The sequence below is a fragment of the Amblyomma americanum genome, chromosome 5 (assembly GCF_052857255.1).
Source record: "Amblyomma americanum isolate KBUSLIRL-KWMA chromosome 5, ASM5285725v1, whole genome shotgun sequence".
In the NCBI taxonomy this organism is placed as follows: Eukaryota; Metazoa; Arthropoda; class Arachnida; order Ixodida; family Ixodidae; genus Amblyomma; species Amblyomma americanum.
The window spans coordinates 128,267,479-128,289,510 of NC_135501.1; the positions used below are offsets into that span (position 1 = coordinate 128,267,479).

General features: G+C 49.4%; 1 pseudogene; it reads right to left on the reverse strand.

Annotated features, from left to right (window-relative positions):
* Positions 1-243: 243 nt before the first annotated feature.
* On the reverse strand, positions 244-15,360 carry LOC144134176 (facilitated trehalose transporter Tret1-like; annotated as a pseudogene).
* Positions 15,361-22,032: the final 6,672 nt, after the last annotated feature.

Sequence of the window (22,032 nt, forward strand, 5' to 3'; positions counted from 1 at the left end):
TGCCCGAGCCCGTTCCTGATGCCTATCGTCATCCTCGGCCAAAGCTTCAGCCGCGGACTCGACCCCAGCCGTGTGACCTCTTTCAGCTGCTGGAACACCAAGCCGCGCCTTCGAGCTGTTCTCTTTGTGTTGGCTGAGAGCCTTTGCTTCGCCAGGACGCGGCGTGATGGAAGAGGTGGCAGCTTCAACCGCGTCCGATTTCTTCTTTTTCGGCTTGTAGTCCTGGCCCTCCATCAGGATGCTTTAGACGCTGATGCCGACGGTTTCCGGAGCAAAGGCGAAGGTGGTGACGCCACCCGCGAAGGTGACGGCGCCGCAGACCCAGCTGAGCCCCGCCAGTGAGTGTGGGTCAGTGCCCAGCGTGGCGAAGAGGCTTACGACGGCCAGCGCTGAGGCCCAAGTAGAAGGCGCACACGCTGCCGAAGTCGAAGCCGCTTGCGCGCAGCGGCGCCAGTTCGACGGCCAGCACCCAGGACGCGGGACCCAGGCCAGCGGAAAAGGCGGCGCTGAAGACGACCTGCGGACATCCGTGCGCGATAAACACGTCCGACATTATCGAGCAAACATTTTGAAAATCGGAAAAGTATAAGACACTCTAACTGAAATGTTGAAAGTAATGGTCCATACTTTTGAGACTGCCGTCGGGTAATCTGCAGATGTATTGATTATTGTAGTGAAATCTTACATTATATGAAAAAAATGCATTCATAAATAGTTTCAAGCTCGAAAATGCATGCGTCCAGAATTGTTGGGTATGTGCCCGCACGGCGCCGCAGAATAGAGTAGGGAAGAGGGCGAGGCGGCTGGTGAAGAGATTTTAAGGAGGGTGAGCAGTAAACCAATGTGGCGAAGCGGAGGGAAAAGCGACGGTTTGAGACAGCAGGGGCAAACTGGAGCGCTAATATTCGTATGCTTAACGGTGAATGGTGAGCTGACTTAGGGCTCACATTGTACCGTCATTATTTCGGCTTTCGTTTAGAAATCAAACAACCAATTCTCAGGTCGTCTCTAATGCGTTTTACAGCTTGCGTAACAAAGTTCGTAAAAACAAAGACTGAAGCATACTGTTCAGATATTACGAAAAAAGGATTTTCAGTATTTCTGTCAAAGTAAGAGACATTTATGAAATGCTTATTATGGTTAAAGCAACCGTAATTTTTAACTACTTCCCAATAACGATGTCTATCTTCTGATTCAAAAGACTAATGAGTTCTCCCATCGTTATTTCACGCACAAATATCACGATATGTTTGTTAGTTCTGTAGTTCCTGAGGAGCATTTAGTTTTTGTCAACAAAATTTTGGAAGCAAATTGAAATGATATGGTTCGGCATGTGACGCAATCAAGTAATCGTTAGAAAAAATTAAGGTGCAGTTCTAATTTGGCAAATAGAGCTTTTCTGCTCTATTTGTTATAAAGAAAAGCTCCGCCTAAGGATACGGTGCGATAGCGTTAACGTCTCTCTTCAGCGGCCTGGGGTCTTGTTTTCACATTATTTGTCAGTTATGGACACTGTCCTTTATTTTTTATTTACTATAAGAGACGCAATGCCTCAATTTACCAAGTCGAACCAACGTTCCTTAGTGGTCGAAGGGCAGCGCGTCCGGTTCACCACCAAATGTGCAACGGTGTGAGTCCCGGCTCGAACACTCTTCGTTCAGCGCAATTGATTTTCATTCTTCACATGCACTACATAATGACGGTGAAATGACGCCACGTGCCATAGATCGATGAGAAATTGCGTACTAACGTTATCACTATTGTGCTGTGGGATCTTTGTAGGGTGTTTGAATTAACCGCTATAGTTGTCGTCGTTTTGACGTCAAGACCCTTTCGATCAATCCCGATTTTCTCGACACGCGCACAAAAACAATAAAGGTGGCTTCTCCGCTGAACAAAACCGTTAACAGTATCGTGTTAAAACATGCATTTCATTCCCTCAAATATTTTCGGCAAATGGGATTTTTGATGCAAGCTCCGAATCTTAAAATGCGTGAGGTGCGTCTTGATGTCTGGCGTCGTCTTCCCTGCAGTTTTGCTTTAAACAATTCCGGGAAATTCCTCTTTGTAATCAGCCACCGCGATGGCTCAGTGGTTACGGCGCTCGGCTGCTGGCCCGAAGGACGCTCGTTCGAACCCTGCCGCGGCGGTCTGATTTTGATGGAGGCGAATTTCTAGAGGCCCGTTTACTCTGCGACTACAGTGCACATAAAAGAACTCAGGTATTTTAAATTTCTGGAGCCCTCCACTGCGGCGTCCCTCAGTGCCCGAGTCGCTTTGGGACGTTAAACCTGCACAAACCTAGTAAACCATTACTCTTTGTAATTTTGGCGCTGTGCATAATTCTGTGTCAAAGACTCGGATCCGGAAGATTTCGTTCCAGTTACGGCCGCTTGAGCAAAGAAACGCAGCATTCTTGTATTCTCAACATACCAGAATATCGCAAATAAAAAAAGAAAACTAAGTGCTCTTTGCCAACTTCATAAAATAGGGTGTGCGATTAGCGGAAGTACTGATGACGGTCTAATGCCAGCCTAAAAAGCGTTGTCTGGAGCATTTTGTTTATTTGGCGGCGCCAATGGTGCCAAAGAGGCGCAGTTAAAGCGAAAAGAATCTATACATTATGACACATCAAAACAAAGTATTTGTTTTTGCTTTTGTTTTGAAGTAAAACAACAATGGAAGCAATGCCTGCCTGAAGCCACAGATAATTCAGCGTTAATGACCAAATTTAGTGCAATGCTTGCATGTCTTTTAGAGCTCCTCTATCTTGCCGTCGTATTCCTTCAGGAGACAGGAGCTCCCTCGCCCTTTCCAGGAATGAGGCGAAACCCCAAGAACTTTTGTGTTCATACCCACCCTCATTGTGCAGGACTTACAGTTCGTGCTGGCCGAAACGAACGTTTTCGACGCTTGACGCTCCAGCCTACATGCACCCGTATACAGACCACATCGATTCGCACTGGAAGTGTTTTCCAGCCTCGTTCTTGAGCAGCACGAACTAGTTAACGCGTCTCGGTTTCTTTTGCTGACAAAACAGACCACCCGCGCTTTCAGTAGGACCCATTAGCCATTGCGAGAAAAAGGAATACTTGAGATCAGGAAATAAGAGCCCTAGCTGGAACTATTGTAGGGTTGAGGGCAAGGGGGCCGGAAGAGAAACAACTACTATCACTATGTAGTCTCCCGTCCCAAATTATCCAGCTACACCAGCGCCCCTTTCAGCTTCCTTCCTTCTCTGACTGAGGGCCCTGAAATGACGGGCCCGCTATTACAATTAAACCACTTGGAAAAAGAAATTTTGGTTATTTTAACTGGGATCTTTTTGGTTGAAGAATGGTCGACACGCCAGCACTGCTGGACCTCTCAGTAATGAAAGAAGTAAAAGAGAAAATGGCTCACACATGCGTTGAATCCTTGCTGTATTCGTGTTTCTTTTTGCTGGATGAAGCATATGTATGCGGCTTTTCAAGCCTCCTCCCCCTCCCTTTTTTTTCGTGTATCGATGGAGGTGAAACGCAAAAAGGCGCCCGTGTGCTGTGCGATTTTACTGCAAGTTAAAGATCAAATTATGCCGGAGTCCTCCACTACGGCACGTCTTTCTCGCTTTCTTCTTTGCGATATTTTCCATTATTACAAACTAATTAACCCAGGAAACAGCTTTGTTGAAGTGAAGGAGATATACGCCTGCCGCATGGACAATAACAACCGAAAAAAAATCAAGGTATATATTAATAAAAGTTTTCCTGTTTCATTTTCTCATGTTGGGTCAGTGCGACTGATATCTAAGACATGGCGTTGTGATCCAACTTTGCTCATTAGTAACGGAAGCGAGTTTCTATATTTGGAACTACAATTTATATTTGTAATCAAGTTTTGAAAGTAGAAGAAAAAACCACATTTCTATTTGGTACCTTGGATCCGAAGATCAGGTTAGAGGCCAGTGTGCTGTCCATTGCATAGGCGGGGTTGGCTGCCGCAAAGTAGGCACTACCCAGAACCATCATGCTGCCCGTGCACAAAGTCATCGACACCGCCAGCGGCCACACGCGCCCCGCCAGGTCCAGCAGCTGAGCACACATCGCTGTCGTCACCAGCTGCGGAGCAAATAGCGTTGGGAAAGCTACGATCCGGCGCCGAAGGCAAATAAAGAGCAATAAGAATTCTTTGGGGCATTGGACACACGATCGTTCCTTTCATTAAACATTTGTTGCACTAATTTTTACAATCATATTATATAACATGCATCTGAGCGGCGTCATAGGGCTCCAATATATACCTTTGATGATCTCTCGAATTCGCCTATTTAACCAAAATCCGTGAGCTGCGTCACTTGAAACCGAAACGCACAAGAGAAAAAGAAAACAAAAACGCAACTCTTTCCATGCCTCGTCATTCCTACCAGGGAAAGATGTCGACGAAATAAAACAAAAACAGCACGACATTCCCTGCTGCCCCGAGAAAATGATGTGAAGCAAAGAAAACGAAAAAAAACAGAATACGTCTATCCCTGCCGCACCATTCCCGTTTGTAAAGAAGTGGACAAAAGAAAACAAAAAAGAACACATCTTTCCCTGCCGCGCCATTCCCGCCAGGGAAAGGCCTGGGCGAAAGAAAACAGAAGCACAACACGTTCCTCTCTGTTGTGCCATTCCCTCCAGGGAAAGGCCTGGACGAACAAAAACAAAAGCACAAAACGTTCTTCTTTGTTGTGCCATTCCCTCCAGAGAAAGGCCTGGGCAAAAGAAAACACAAAAAGAACTCGTGCTTCTCTGCCGCGTAATACGCGCCTTGGAACGAAGTGGACGAAAGAAAACATAAAACAGCACGTCTTTCCTTGCCGCGCGAATCCCGCCTGGGAAAGGCCTGGACAAAAGAAAAGAAAAACACAATAGGTGTTTCCCTGCCGCGCTATTCCCCTCCAGGGAAAGGCCTGGACGAAAGGAAAACAGAAGACCAACACGTTTTTCTCCTTTGTGCCATTCCACCAGGGAAAGGCCTGGACGAAATAAAACAAAAGCACAACACGTCTTTCCCTGGCGCGCTATTCCCTCCAGGGAAGGAACTGGACGAATGAAAACAAAAACACCACACGTTTTTCCCTGCAGCGCCATTCCAGCCTTGGAAAGGCTTGGACGGAAGAAAACAAAGCACAAAAGATCTTTCACTTCCGTGCCATTCCCTCCTTTGAAAGGCCTTGACGAAAGACAACAAAAGTACAACACGTCTTTCCCTGCCGCGCCATTCCCTATAGGGAAGATACTGGACGAATAAAAACAAAAATACACGCGTCTTTCCCTGCCGCGCCATTCCCTCCAGGGGAGGTACTGGACGAATGAAAAGAAAAAAACCACACGTGTTTCCCAGCGGCGCCATTCCAGCCATGGAAAGGCTTGGACGGAAGAAAACAAAGCACAACACGTCTCTCACTGCCCTGCCATTCCCTCCTTGGAAAGGCCTGGACGAAAGAAAACAAAAGCACAACAGGTCTTTCACTTCCCTGCCATTCCCTTCTTGGAAAGGCCTTGACGAAAGAAAACAAAAGTACAACACGTCTTTCCCTGCCGCGCCATTCCCTACAAGGAAGATACTGGACGAATCAAAAAAAAAAAAAAACACGTGTTTCCCGGCCGCGCCATTCCCTCCAGGGAACGGCCTGGGCGAAAGAAAAAAACACGTCTTTTCCTGACGCGCCATGGAAATGCCTGGACGGAAGAAAACAGAAGCACAACACCTGTTGCCCTGCTGCGCCATTCCTCCCAGAGCATGTCGCACCAACTTGCCCAAAGCTTCACATTACTTAGCTCCGCCTAAAGGATATTCCGCGATAGCTTTGTAGATGTAGCTGACATCACGAATAAGTGATATAATTGCGACCACGAGTAAAACGCAGGCCTACAACATGATGTATACTGCTGATAAGAGTGCGAGCAGAACACAAACACTGCGCGGTAAACACAGGCCGCGGCTGATTTCGATGCTGCCTGGAGAGGAAACAAATTCGTTCAGTCAAGGTCACTGCGCGCAATAAGACCGAAACGCGGACAGCGCCGGGCAGTGACTCTGTCTCGTCTTCCATTGCGTTGCCGCCGGCGATGGCGCTGCTACAACTTGGCATGCTACAGAGGGGCATACATGACGAGAAGCTGGTTTCGCTGATGGCAGATGGTCAAGTATAGTAAATGGCACCAGCTTCAACGTGACAACCGAGTGCCACAAGACAGTGACGGGATCGGACTCTGTGGCTACTGCTTCGCGGATGTTCGCTTTGTGCGGGACGCGAGCCGCTGTTCTTTCGCGTCTCGCCGGAAGAAGCAAATTGGGAGCAGACCTTCTTCGGATTAGCGATTTCAATAGGTGCAGCCTTACAGATTACCTGGTTACTTACTGTCATTTATTTCTACATGACCGAAACGCAACTTAATATAAAGCGTATGTGGGCATTGTTGAAATTATAGTTCAAAAATCTTCGCATCTTTGCTTCTTTGCCCAGCTGCTATGATGTGATGGACAGGAACAAACCTCGCTAAAAAAAAAAACTGAACAAGTGTTCAGGACTGCAACAATGAAGGCTTGCGCAAACAAGAGGTTGAGGTTAAGGTTGCCAGTAATTTCAACTGCGCAAAGACTAGTAGAGAGAACGATGACCAAATTTGGAGAGAACGCTTTTAGCTTTAGCTGCAGGTGATGTGTTTTTGCTTCATTTTGCAGCCAAAATAATAGTACTAATTTGAGTGCAAGGTACGGCATGGCACATATCTACATAGTTTGTTCTGTGCAACCTCCTTATGTGCGATAAGGCAGCCGCATTTTCGTGCTGTGCGTGACTGAGAGTGGGTCTGTACCTGTATGACGGCAATGAAGATGAAATCCTCGTGCGGAGTCGCCCCGAACTTGACCTGCAGGGGCCCCGTGGCGTACTGCATGATGACGTTGACGCCGGAGAATTGTTGGGACACGATTACAATCACGGCGAGCATGTAATGCATGATGGGCAACGGTGTTTTCGGGTATATCACCTCAATCACCTGCGATGACGTGTTCAAAACCTCCGATCAAGCGAAGAATGCTTGCCTTAAAGCGAAAACAAAAGTGAGCAGGAGGATATGCTGTGGATGAGAGTTTCTATGTCGCGATTAGAGAATTCATTCACAACGGGCGTCGCAGTTGTCGCCTTCATCTACTCGCTTTTTATGATTGCTGGATGTCCAGCGATTGCAAAAGGTATAAATAAATGGCATCCAACTTTGTCACCACTGAAAAGCTGCGCAATATAGTTTGAGCTGCCCAAGTATTTTCTTGGACCCTCCCTGTGACTTAGCCTACCCGCTTAATGAGTTAACATTCCGCTCTGAAGGTGAAGTTCCGGCAACTTTTTCGGAAATCTAAGAAACTCTGGTGGTAAGAAACAAGTGGTAAGAAATATGCATGAAGAGCCTCAGTTAAGCGAAGGTGTAAATTCGAAGTGAAGGATAGCGTACCAGGAGGCGGATGAGATGAGGAAGTCTGCGGGTATAAAGTTAGTCCCAACTAGTGCACGACAGGATTAATTAAAGGCATATGGAAGAGATTTTAGCTATACAGTGGGAGTAGGTAGGCTGATCATGATGATGTGACATTAGGTGACTAGTTTGCTTTGGAAACGCAGGATAATCAGTAATATGGGGAATAAAGAAAATATTTCTACGCCACTGGATAGAGTTATGTGCCACGCGTGGGAATTATAAAATGGGTGGCCTTTTTAAATTTCTATACTTGATCGCCAAAAATACTTTTCCAGGTCCTTTCCGATGTCGCTGCTGCGGTGACTCAGTGGTTATGGTATTCGGCTGCAGGCCCGAGAGACGCGAGTTCGATGCAGGTTGCGACGGACCCATTTTGATGAAGGCAAAATGCTACAGGTCTGCGTACTGTGCGATGCCAATGAACGGTAAAAAACACCATATGGTTTAAATTACCGCAGACATCCACTACGGTGTCCCTCATAGCCTGAATCACCTTGGGACTTAAAGCCTTATAAACCAAACCGTTCCAAAGACAAATTAGGTTCTTTTCCCTTGGCACAAAGTAAGCTGGCGCACTTTTCACCAGCATGATCTGGTTGCTATTTCACCAAAGCCCGAAGCATTTTTCTACCTTAGCCACGTCGCTGGAGATACCGCAAAGAATTTCGAAAATTTAAATTTTGCCGAAACGCTTTCTATTGGAGGCAGTGCGCCTAATTTATTATTTATAAACATAGTGCAATCCACGAAACTTAGCTCATGAACGAAATGATATGTAAATATTGCCGCGAAAATGCCACGAATATTTGCAGTGTTTGTTCGTTTTTCAAATCTGCCGCGACACCACTTTATCGCTTTGTTTGCGACGCAAGACGGGACTAGATTTATCTCGATTGATCGCAGCCAGGCAAAGCTGATTCTACGTTGTTCCGGAATGTTCTAGTAACTTTGCGCCCTTTATCTCGAATGTTCGCTATCAGCTTTAAATTGAGCACGGCCGACAGCGGCGGGCATTCTGTTCGACGACCGCCGAGCACGCTTGTCGCTTCGCCGCCGCCGAGTGATTCAGTCCATTTTGGGTGCAAGTCAGCCCAATAAACAGTTCTTTTACAAGACCCTTTCGTCCGTCTTCATCGCTGCTTCGACTGCCGTCACCACTACGTGACATCTGGTGGAGGTGCGGGGTAGCCTTCCATGTTCCGGACGCCTCCTTCAAGTCGTGAACCCAGCCCTAAGCGCTTCACACCCGAGGACGAACCAGCAGCTCAGCGAGCCAGCCGACGTCTCCAGGGAGAGGAGCCTGAGTTTGGGAAACTGCCGGACCGCACCAGACAGCGAAAAGACGCTGCTACAAGCACCGCAACCTCGCCGAAGATGTCGACACCGATCATACTGCAGCAGCCGCGGGTGCCGCCAACTTTCAGTGGATCCCTAGTCGAAGACCCTGAAGAATGGTTGGACCAATTTGAGCGCGTGGCGTCATTCAACAAGTGGGATGATGCGGCTAAGATTGGACACGTTTTTTTCTCATTGGATGGCTCCGCACGCAAGTGGTACGAAAACTACGAGTCGTCCCTTACGACATGGGAGCTATTCAAGAGAGAACTATTGAAGGTATTCACCAGTGTCGTGAGGAAAGAAAGAGCCGAACGACTCCTCGAGTCCAGGATCCAGCTTCCGAATGAGCCCGTCCGCAGTTACGTCGAGGAGATGAAGCGCCTATTTCGCCGCGCCGATCCCGGGATGACCGAGGAAAAGAAAGTTCAGTTTTTAATGCGCGGCGTAAAAGAACAACTCTTTGCAAGCCTCGTCCGCCAGCCGCCAAAAACAGTCGAGGAGTTTATGCAAGAAGCCTGCACGATTGAGAAGACCCTCGACGTTCGAGCTCGGCAGTACAATCGCCCTTCCTCTGCCTGTGCAATCCGTTCGGACACGCCGGCCACCACCAGCGACAGCTTGCGGGAACTTATCCGCGATATCGTCCGAGAGGAGCTACGCCGATTACTGCCATCTTCCCCACAGCCACAAGAATCGACTCTGATGGATGTGGTACGGGAAGAAGTGCAACAGGCACTTGGCACCCCGACGGCCACAGAACCCCAGGCCATGACCTACGCCGCTGCAGTAAGTACTGCTCAGCCCCAGCGACAACCCCCACGTCCTCCCCGAGATGAGCCAATCGTTCCACAACGCCGCCTCTCAGCCCCCGCCCGCCCAGCCTATGACCGACGCTCAAGCCCCAGGAAATGCGACGCCTGGAGGACTTCCGACAACCGGCCGTTGTGCTTCCATTGCGGTGAGGCCGGCCATATTCTTCGTCACTGCCCGTACCGATGTATCGGTCTTCGAGGATTTGCCGTTAACGCCCCACGACCACGCTTCGGACAACGTCCGCACGAAATCGACGAGTACCTGCGTCGAGAAGAGTACACGCCGAACCGCTTTTCGCGCTCACCATCGCCGTCAACCTCGCGCTTTGCGTCGCCACGCCGCAGCTACGCAGCCGCGGTACGATGAAGGTCTCCCAGCCCCCGTAGGGGAAACTAAAGGCAGCAACCTCTGGAGGTGAGGTTGCTCACGAGCTAAACGCCGAAGATCCTCCACCCACCACGTCCCATGAAGACGATGCACCCGCGACGCCGCATGAAGAACCGACACTCGCTGCACCGACGCCGCACACAATGAGAACCTCGACCACGACGCAAGCTACCTTGAAATCGACGACGCCACCCAGAGGAGCTTCGACCACACGCCCAACCCGTGACTCGCATACGCGACGAAGCCGTGACCCGACGCCGAGAGCGACATGCAATGCAAGAGCCAGGACCTCCGACCTAGAAGTGACTATCGACGGCCGGAAAGTCACCGCTCTAGTCGACACAGGAGCCGATTACTCGGTGATGAATGGAACATTCGCTGCGCAGCTCAGAAAAGTCGCAACGGCTTGGGACGGCCCACAAATTCGCACCGCTGGGGGCCACCTCATTACGCCATCAGGACGATGCACAGCGCGAGTGACTGTCAAAGGACATACCTATCCTGCGACCTTTGCTGTGCTACCGCAATGCTCCCGCGAAGTGATCTTGGGTATGGATTTCCTTAATGAGCATCAGGCGATCATCGACCTGCGATCCAAGCTGATCACGCTTTCGACGGACGAAGCCGTCGCTTCGATGAAAACTCGGGAAAATCACGTTGCCCTAAGTGTCCTGAAGGAAGAAGTGAGCGTCCCACCCCGTTCAAGCATTATCGTGACCGTAGGCGCCACGAAAGCCATAAACACTGAAGCCATCATCGAGGGGAACATGCAGTTGCTACTAGACCGAGGAATCAGCATCGCAAGAGGCATCGCACATTTCCGCAATGGCCAGGCCGAAGTACTGCTGACTAACTTCAGCGAAGAATACCGGCATATTAACAGAGGAACGACGATTGCTTTCTACGACGAAATATCTGACGTACGAGACTCCTTCGCCCTCTCCGACCCCTCCGCAGAAGATCCGCCTTACCGAGAGAACTCGCCCACTTTCGACATCAACCCAGCCCTGCACCAGAGCAGACAAGACCAGATCCGCAATCTGCTTCAAAACTACAATGAGTGCTTTTCGACATCGCCGAAGGAGCGACAGACGCCAATTGCCAAGCATCGCATTATAACGGATCAACACGTCCGACCTCTCCGTCAAAGCCCCTATCGTGTGTCTCCGCGAGAACGACAAGCCATCCGGGACCAAGTCGAAGAAATGCTTCGCGACGACGTCATCCAGCCTTCAAACAGCCCATGGGCGGCACCGGTTGTTCTAGTGAGAAAGAAAGACGGCGCACTTCGATTCTGCGTGGATCACCGCCGCTTGAACAACATAACAAAGAAGGACGTCTACCCCCTCCCCCGCATCGACGACACACTGGACCGCCTCTGCAACGCCAAATATTTCTCATCGATGGACCTCAAGAGCGGCTACTGGCAAATTGAGGTCGACGAAAGAGATCGCGAAAAGACAGCATTCATAACTCCGGATGGGCTGTTTGAGTTCAAGGTGATGCCATTTGGTCTCTGTTCCGCACCAGCGACGTTTCAGCGAGTAATGGATACAGTGCTGGCAGGCCTGAAGTGGCAAATTTGTCTGGTATATTTAGATGACGTCGTTGTCTTCGCCTCGAACTTTGAAGAGCACCTCAAAAGACTTCGAACAGTACTAGACGCAATCAAGTCGTCTGGCCTAACCTTGAAAGCAGAGAAATGCCACTTTGCCTACGAAGAGCTGCTGTTTCTAGGCCACATCGTTAGCAAGGAAGGAGTACGTCCAGACCCGCAGAAAACAGCTGCTATTGAACAGTTTCAACCGCCGGCCGATAAGAAAGCAGTGCGCAGATTTCTCGGACTATGCGCATATTACCGACGATTTGTGAAAAACTTTTCGCGCATCGCCGAGCCCCTGACCCAACTGACGAAGGCAGACGTGCCGTTTAAATGGGAAGCGCCGCAAGCAGAAGTCTTCAAGGAACTTCAGCGTCGTTTACAGTCCCCACCGATCCTTGCGCATTTTGATGAAAACGCCGATACTGAAGTTCATACCGACGCAAGCAGCGTGGGACTAGGCGCCGTTCTCGTTCAAAAAAGTGACGGGCTGGAGAAGGTCATCGCATACGCTAGCCGTTCCCTTTCAAGGCCGAGGCTAACTATTCGACCACTGAGAAGGAGTGCCTTGCCATCATCTGGGCAACGTCGAAATTCCGCCCCTACCTCTACGGACGGCCGTTCAAGGTGGTCAGCGACCACCACGCGCTCTGCTGGCTTGCCAATTTGAAGGATCCCTCTGGCCGACTCGCTCGATGGAGTCTGCGCCTCCAGGAGTTTGACGTCACCGTCGTTTACAAGTCCGGACGCAAGCACACTGACGCCGATTGCCTCTCACGAGCCCCTGTAGATGCACCGCCGCTGGACGACGATGAGGACGCCTTCCTGGGACCCATCAGCGTAAGCTCTTTTGCTCAGCAGCAACGCTCGGACCCCAAACTAAAAGGCCTCATCGAGTACCTGGAAGGCAACGTTTCTTCACCCCCTGCTTCATTCAAGCGAGGACTGTCTTCCTTCTGTTTGCAGAATGAGGTCCTTGTGAAGAAGAACTTTACAGCAAACAAAACAGCCTACCTCCTTGTTGTACCTACTTGTCTCCGCGAAGAAGTTCTACAGGCTTCACACGACGAGCCGACAGCTGGACATCTCGGGTTTACTCGCACCCTCCGCCGCATTCAAGACAAGTATTACTGGCCCCGACTGTCTGCCGATGTCGCACCCTATGTGAAAACATGCCGAGATTGTCAGCGACGAAAGACTCCTCCCACACGACCAGCAGGATTTCTGAACCCCATTGAACCTCCCTCAAGGCCCTTTCAGCAGATTGGCATGGACTTGCTTGGCCCTTTTCCAACGTCAACATCTGGAAATAAGTGGATCATCATAGCGACCGACTACCTGACCCGCTACGCCGAGGCGAAAGCCCTACCGAACGGAACAGCAGTAGAAGTGGCCAAATTTTTCGTGGAGTGCATTCTTCTTCGACACGGTGCCCCCGATGTGCTCATCACGGACGGAGGAACAGCATTTACGGCGGAACTCACGCAAGCCATCCTGCGCTACAGCCAAACCAGCCACCGGAGGACAACTGCATACCATCCGCAGACCAACGGACTGACCGAGCGCCTGAACAAAACCATCGCCGATATGCTCGCTTTGTATGTCGATGCCGAACACAAAACCTGGGATGTCATCCTGCCTTACGTCGTCTTCGCCTACAACACCGCAGTGCAGGAGACCACCCAGATGACGCCTTTTAGGCTCATCCATGGCAGGGATGCCACGACCACGCTAGACGCCATGCTTGCCAACGTTACAGAAGAAGAGAACGTCGACGTTGCCGCCTACCTTCAACGCGCAGAAGAAGCTTGAAGGCTTGCCCGATTACGGATCAAAGATCAGCAGCGGTCCGACGCCAGACGCTACAACCTACGAAGACGCAACGCGGAATACAAGCCAGGAGACCAAGTCTGGGTGTGGACGCCCATTCGCCGCCGTGGATTGAGTGAAAAGCTTTTGCGCCGCTATTTCGGCCCGTACAAGGTTCTTCGTCGGCTGGGTGACCTGGATTATGAAGTCATCCCTGACGCAATGACTGCATCCCAGCGACGCCGCGTACGACCAGAAGTTGTCCATGTAGTCCGTCTGAAGCCGTATTATGCGCGCTAAAGGCCGCTGCGTTTCCATGCTCTATTTTCGCAAGATCCGTTTTTTCCCTTACTAGTCGCATTATTTGTTTTAATGCATCGGGTCGATGCTTCTTTGAGAGGGGAGTAATGCCGCGAATATTTGCAGTGTTTGTTCGTTTTTCAAATCTGCCGCGACACCACTTTATCGCTTTGTTTGCGACGCAAGACGCGACTAGATTTATCTCGATTGATCGCAGCCAGGCAAAGCTGATTCTACGTTGTTCCGGAATGTTCTAGTAACTTTGCGCCCTTTATCTCGAATGTTCGCTATCAGCTTTAAATTGAGCACGGCCGACAGCGGCGGGCATTCTGTTCGACGACCGCCGAGCACGCTTGTCGCTTCGCCGCCGCCGAGTGATTCAGTCCATTTTGGGTGCAAGTCAGCCCAATAAACAGTTCTTTTACAAGACCCTTTCGTCCGTCTTCATCGCTGCTTCGACTGCCGTCACCACTACGTGACAATATCATGAGGTCAAAATGCTGCGATACCCACGAGGACAGCAGATTTACTAAGAAACTGGGTACTTTCTGCGATGCACGGGCAAAAAAGTGAAACGAAATGAAAGCCCAGCCATGTTTTTTGAGTGCCTCGGCCAGCACCACGAGAACTCGAAAGCATTGAAAGCAATTAGTTGTAAGGCGTGTGATGCTGGATTAAAGATTCTCCAAACAAGGAGGACAGCAGTTAATGCCGCTGTACACAGACACCACGGCGGATACGCCCACCACTGTTGTTCACCGCTCTTGCACCTCAACAGTAAAAAAAAGGCACTCATTTTGTCATGGGCGACTCTAGCCTCTTTTCGTTACCACCAAGGTACAAGCGCGATGAAAACAAAAGCGAAAGCTGGAGCGTAGGTGCCGCGCTGTTCGCATATATTTGCACCGCCCCTGTAAAAGCGACGACTTTACCCTAACACCTTTCCGAATAAATATGTCAGGTCTGCATCCAATATGCAATCCCGACTCCTCAATCCTTGATGTGTAATGGGGCCACACTTTTGAAGGTGTTTTGCAGCAGCACGGCGCCTTCGACGTCAGTGGCAAACACTGATGTCTCTCGTCGCAAGTTCCCCGCGCTAGACTGACTTGCCTCCTGTACTCCTGTCATCGCGTTAATGTAATTGCTGTTGGGCTGGTCCCTGATTTTTCATAATGAGGGTGCAACGTCAGTAAGGCCTGATGCAAATGCGGACGAGCAATGCGTGCGTATTTTTTCGTCCGTCTTTTTTGCGTGATATAGGGGACCCGTGCACACATCATGTTCACCGTCCCTTCTCTCGAGCTCCCGTTTCAAAGTGCAAAAACCAGCTGTTGATTCTTACACGCATGCTAATCAGCATCATCGCAGTAGCGCGACTTGCGCAGCGGCTTACCTCGAACTCGCTGTCCGCCAAAGAGGCATATCTGCGCAGCCTCCTCAGCGCCTCCTGGGCGTCGCCACGCCTACCCTGCTCCATTAGCCAGCGCGGAGACTCGACGGCGCGCACCAGCAGGACCGCCGTGAGGATGGACGGCACCGCGCAGCACAGGGCCAGCTGCGACCAGTCGATGAACTGGCCCAGAGCGTACGTGTACATTATGCCTGCCGCGATGCCCGTCTGATGAGCGCCACACTGCGCCAAGGGTAAAGAGGTGAGCGCTTGCGGCTTCATCCGGCAATAATGACAAACTCTGTCTTATCTATGTTGCGGAGACACGTTTCTCCAGAACAAAGACTCATAGCGGATGCTGTAAAACAGTGGCGACAAAAAACTTTCTCACAAAGTCATTTAGCCAGTAAGAATGTTAAAACAATTTCGAGCAGTGTACTTGCTTCCCATACCCTCCACGCGCTGTGTATTGTTCCACTGTTTCATAACCCTCCTCCTCACGTTTTTAACTCAGTCTTACGTTTACAACGCCGCCATCACTCGCCACTCCGCCCACGAATGCGCCATTGTCATCTGTGCTCTAAAATGTGAAGGCTCCAATTCCATCAGGGTTTGGTTTGGTTTATGGTATATGGGGATTTAACGTGCCAAAGCGACTCAGGCTATGAGAGACGCCATAGTGAAGGGCTCCGGAAATTTCGACCACCTGTGGTTCTTTAACGTGCACTGACATCGCACAGTACACGGGCCTCTAGAATTTCGCCTCCATCGAAATTCGACCGCCGCGGCCGGGATCGAACCCGCATCTTTCAGGCCGACAGCCGAGCGCCGTAACCACTCAGCCACCGCGGCGGCTTCATCAGGGTTTGGTCAGTGCCTCTGGGTCACATGGGCGATGATTTGCAACTTCTGCACACAGCCGTCCCACTAAGGGTACCCAAGTTTAACTGTCAACGCTTTTCCCGAGAGATATCGTCACTTGTGTACTGCAATTATTAACCGCAATGCATGCAAAACACACTGATACAGAGAGAGAGACGATCACCCCAGCTCACCAGCTTGCCCCTGTCCTTGGCCATGGCGATTTCGCCGACGTACGCAGGAGCGGCCAGTGAAACGACGCCTGCGCAGAGCCCTAGTGCACCTCTTGCCGTGAGAAGGTGCCAGGAATCGGCGGAGGCCCAGGAGATGGCTAGCCACGAAGCAAGCGAGCCCGCAGATCCCAGAGCAAGCGTACAACGGCGACCCAGTATGAACGCCACAAGGGAACTGCAGAGTGCCCCAATGAGAGCCCCGAATGGAAGCACAGAGTCGAACCTGCGGAAGCACCCCTTTGTTCGATTTCTCGGCGGAGTGTTTGGGCATGACGTTTGGGGAAATAACGGCAGATGAACTCTCTTAACTGGGGTGGATAACGGAACCACGCCGTGAGATCGAAGATGAAGAAGTGAACGGAGGAACGCGAATGGAGGCGGCTGTGTAGGGTGTGAGATTTTCTTCTTTTGTCGTTGTGTTCTGTAAAGTGTACGGACAGTGGACAACTGATGGGGTTTACTACATTTCGCCTTCATTGAGGTGCCGAAGCCCCAGAGGGACAAAGTCCAGAGCAGCCTTTTTTAGTCCTACTGCAGTAACGCCTCCAGAAAAAAAAACGCAGCTTCTAACACGTCCTCTTCCCTTCCTGTTTCAGCCATAGTGCGCCTTTTTTAGTCCTACTGCAGTAACGCCTCCAGAAAAAAAATACGCAGCTTCTAACACGTCCTCTTCCCTTCCTGTTTCAGCCATAGTGCGCCGTGTTGCGCGTACATTTAAGTTGGAAAATAAGATGCATATATGTTGTTTTGCCATGTCAGGTATCAGGGTAAAACCTAAAAATTTGTGGGCGCATTTTGTTGCATAAAATGGTTTCGCCCGTTCAAGCAGAGTCACAGGGTTTTGAACATTGTAGAGTGCAGTTCAATGACGCTCCAATAAAAACGCTTTTTCACTTAATAGGAACAAAATTGGCGTCATTTCGATTCATGCCGGAGAGTATGCGTTAGCATAAGGGTTCCTTCTGACGATGGCGGGTAGTGTGATGCAGTCCGTCATTAACCATGTGAAAGGCAGTGCACCCTGTCTACTGTGCCAATCCAATACGGGAAACACAGGCTCTCCTCGACTCTTATTGGCGACCACCGCTACTATCTCGCCATTTAACGCCTTCCACCAATTCGTGCCCTCTTTGCTTTCCTTGTGCTCTTTCCCTCCCTAGATTTTATCTAGCTTTAATTTCCCGGTTCTTGTACAGAAAAATAGCCACTTCATTTAGCATGTTGCGGATGTGCTTCCTCAAGCTACAGACCTCAGCTGCCAACCAGCGGTTTTGTATGCATGAATGGTAATGTGATCGCAATAGGTGGATGCTGCCTGGTGTAATATTTTCTCAGGCGTAGCTCAGGACATCGGTAATGCCCCTGTGTTAGGAGTATTTAACGGATTACAATTTAGTTAAATGTTATCACTGTTAGTACCAGCTTTCTTTCTCTTTTTTTTGCTTCTGTGGTTCCTAGGTAAACAGGAAAGAACGAGTCAGAAAGCTCTGCCTATTTATGGCACTGCTCACGGGGGCCGCGAACATTATATCACTTAAAGAAAACCGTACGTCTTCAAGTTTCGTACCAAAACACTGCCTGCCCAGTGCCTTCTCCGACGGAAGCAGTGCCTCTAGCTCGACCGAGGCTGCGACTAGCGGGCAGCGAGTAGCCGATGGCGACGCCCATGCTCAGCGATCCTGCCCACCCGGCTGCGAGCGAGCTCAACAGCCTGCTCTTCGTCTCTACGTGAGAGCGCCGATCTGTGGACGGGATGGCGATGTATCCAGCCGACGGCGAAGCCGCGGACACTCTAGGCGAGGCCGGACTTGCGGGCGACGTGGGACGGCTTATGCTGCGCCTGTCCGAGGGCGACTGGGCGGCGGAGCGCTTCGATGAGGGTGTCGCGATCTGAACTTTACGAAGAGAAGGCGACGCCATGGCTACCTGTCTCACCTCTCTTCTTCTTCTTCTTCTTCTTCTTCTCCTCAAGTAATATGGCACATACCCACGTGGGGGGGATTGGCCAAGGTATAGAGTAGAATGCCAATGAAGCATTTGCGCGGGCAAGGAAACGTCAGAAGACTGAATCAAGATAAAAAAATTGGAAAAATAAAATGAATTCAAGAGGTATGAGTCATCCGGAATAGAATCAATCTAGCCTTTTTTGGACATGCGAAAGAATTTTGTATATAGCTAACAAGATAATCGATTAGTTGCACTTATGTAATCGTGAAGGTAGCCGCATACACTGCTTAACGGGAATCCCTTGGCACTCGCACCGAACGATAGAAGAACTGTAAGAGACAGAGGCAGTCCTAGTCTCGAAAGAAGAACCTCCAGATATTGCTTTCTCTGAACCGCGAACCGCCGGCAAGAGAGGAAAAAATGATCGATTGATTCAACTTGCCCACATGATACACAAAGGTTTGTCGCAGCGAACCCGCACCTGCATAAGTACAAGTTTAAGTGAGGGATCCTACATCGCAGGAGCGTCATGGACACTTCACAAAGCCTTGACTTACACCACCGGATATTCCATGGGTACTTTAGGTGTTGAAAGTCCGCGGTATTAAGCAACGGATCACTCAGAGTGGCTGAAATATGTTGGAACCGCTGGAAACGTGAAGCTGCTAACAGAATGAGGTGAAGGACGGGATATATTACAGGTGCGCTGAGAGCTGACCTTGCCAATAAATCAGCCACCTCGTTAAAATAGACGCCTGAATGCCCAGGTACCCAGACCAAACGGATCTCGCGCACTGTGCTTGGAACAAAAAACCTAAGTGAACGAGTCAAGAAAGATTTTTCCGAATTTTGGAGAGAGACAATAACTGAAAGGCAGTCTGTAAGAATAAGAACCCGTGCGACATGTCTGGGAATTTTGAGAAGAGCCAAACCAATGGCCAAAAACTCTGCGAAGAATATAGGAGTATAATCAGGGATACGAACGGAGTAGCTCCAAGCTAGATCCTGCGAATATATGCCAATCGCCGCCTTCTCACAGCTGCCGGAGGCATCAGTGGAGAGAACAGTATGATGTGGAAAATTCTGTAGGTGTTCAGAAAGAAGACTATTTAGGGTATGTGCGGGCATATGCTTCGCATGGGACAGGAAAATAAAGTCGTAATAGAAGACGGGATCAGCCTGCGTGTCAGCAACTCGTTGCAAGGAGATCAGATCAACCTGAAGCGGAGCTAACAGATTCTGCGTGAACCTAACTTGCGGAAGCTGATAACGTGGCCAGTGATTAGTCAAAAAAAGGTGTGGTTGGGATACAAAAATTGGAATACTAACGCCTGGGGCCGGGTCAAAAGACTTGAGGAAAGTACGCACTGTTAGAAGTTGGAAGCGGGAATAGAGGTTGGGGATACGGGCTTCCAGATAAAGGACAGCGTTGGAAGCTGATTTTGGGAGCCCGAGGTATAGCCGTAGGGCACGTCTTTCCAGTAAGGCTAATGGCTGCAGCTTGTAGTTCGCGCTACCAGAGAACAAGGGGCAACCAAATTCCAGAATCGGTCTCATATAAGCATTCTAGAGCAACAGTAGCGTGTCACGACGCATGCCAAACTTTTTATTGCCAACTCGGATCAAACGGCCCAGTGCACGTTCCCCTTTAACATTATTCTTAATATGGTGTCGCCAGTCCAAATTTCTGTCTTCTTATTCGTTCTTCTCCTCAGCTTTGTAGCTGGAAATGGCACGTGGAATCGTACATGCTATCAAAGGGATAAGCGTCACTAGTAACTGAAATTATAACGCCACAGAAAATTTTAAATAATGATCATAAAGAAAAATTTATGCCGTTTATTTCAAGTGGAAATTCGGAAACCAGAAAAATAACGTAGTCTGCTATTTATGGCCAAGAAAGAAGGAATAAGCAATCGATGGATGGATGGAGAACTTCATTGTGCAAGCTACTTTGGAACCTTCGAGGGCTCAAGGCCACCGGACAGGCCCCTTACGCACATGTGCCCAGGCCACGTAGGGCCATGGCAGTGGCACCCCGGTTCACGCAGCGAATGAAAAAGAGGGAGCGCTCAATGAACTTGACTGAACTGGGTACAAGCCAGAAGGAAAAGCACCAGATGCTTTAAACTTTGAGCTGACGGATGAAACTTTACCTGCCGTAAATGTGAATGAAAATGTAAGGTGGAAGGACAACGCTGATATGAAAGAAGGGCTTAAAGGATCAGTTCTTTAAAGTTTCGTCCAGAAGGAACACAGGGCACTGGACGAGCAAGCGGACGTATCAGTAGAAATACTTAGCATGATTCCTTCAAGGTAACTCTAATATTGCCGCCTCATATTTTCTTATAAACGCATTGACCTTAATTGGAAATGACCTCAAATTATTCAAGTCGGCACAATACAGCAGAAACGATACCTCGCTTGGTTCGGCATATACATAACCGAAAGCTATGAGAAGGGTGTAAGTATTCATCTGTGTTTGCCTACATTTGGAGAGGGAACAGAATAAACTAAGTGAAGAAGCGCATCAACGCGTGAGCTCCAAGACGGAAAGTAAAGAATTTCAGCATATCGCTGAAGACACTTATCCTGCTTTAACCGACCAGGCGGTAGGATGGTTCGACAGGATACCGGAAAGCTCTCTCAGAAGGCGAAAGGTCAGATAAGAAAACGCGGAAGCATGAAATCCTTTAACCCCACATACAGAACACAACTGACTGCGCTTTCAAAGCTACTCAATATAGCACAGTAACGGACATTAAGAACTTTATTATGGAGAGAATCGAACATGCTCTATGGACTGGAGGTAGCTGACAGCGTTCAAGAGGAAACTAAGCATAGGCAAAAATCAGATATATGCGCTAAGATACAAGGAGAGTTATTTCCTTAGCAATAACTGCAACATAGTTCGTGCAGCCCACAAATTCGTTACAAATCTATATCGTTGCCAATGCAATCCTTTTGTTAATGAGAGAGGCATAGCGCACAGCATTTGGGCATCTAGCCAGCAGCGAAAGAGGAAGTAAAGAAAGCCTTAGGAGCAATTGAATGGGGTAAAGCAGCTGATGGAGATCAGGTAATAGGAGATGTGGGGAAGGTAGTGAAATTATTGTGCTCGGAAAACTGGCTACCCTGAATACTCGATGTTCTATAACCTCGAGCATGCCTGATTGTTGGAAGAACACTAGCAGCATCTTAATGCATAAGAAACGGGACGTCAAGGACTTGAAAATTACAGTCCGATCAGCTTACTGTTCAATAAAACTTGTTGCTGGGCTAGTTGGTGACACATACTGTGGTGTCACTCACTAGCCCAGCACTGTGCGTACTGTGGCACATTTGCGTTGCCTTTCTTCTGCAGTCGTCCTTCTTGCGCTACCTTTTTATCTGTTCGTTTCCCGCAACGAATTTACTAAACTACCCCTAATAGAATCTGGGCAGCTTTAGAATTGAAGTTAACTAAGTGAACAGGCTAGATTTCGTAAAGGCTACTCGACGATGGGCCATTATTACACTATCAGTCAGGTGACAGAAACATGCGCATTATTTTACCGCGAATCGTTGCAGTGTTTGTTGATTCTTCAAAGCTGCCGCCACGACGCTTTATCGCTTTGTTTGGGATACAAGACGCGAACCGATTTACCTCGATTGATTGCATCCACGCAGAGCTTAATCTACGTTGTTCCAGAGTGTTCTAGTAACTCTGCACGCTTCATCTATAAAGTTCGCTATCAGTTTTAAATTGAGCACGGCCGACAGCGGCAGGCATTCTGTTCGACGACCGCCGAGCACGCTTGTTGCTGTGCCGCCGCCGAGTGATGTAGTCCATTGTGGGCGCAAGTC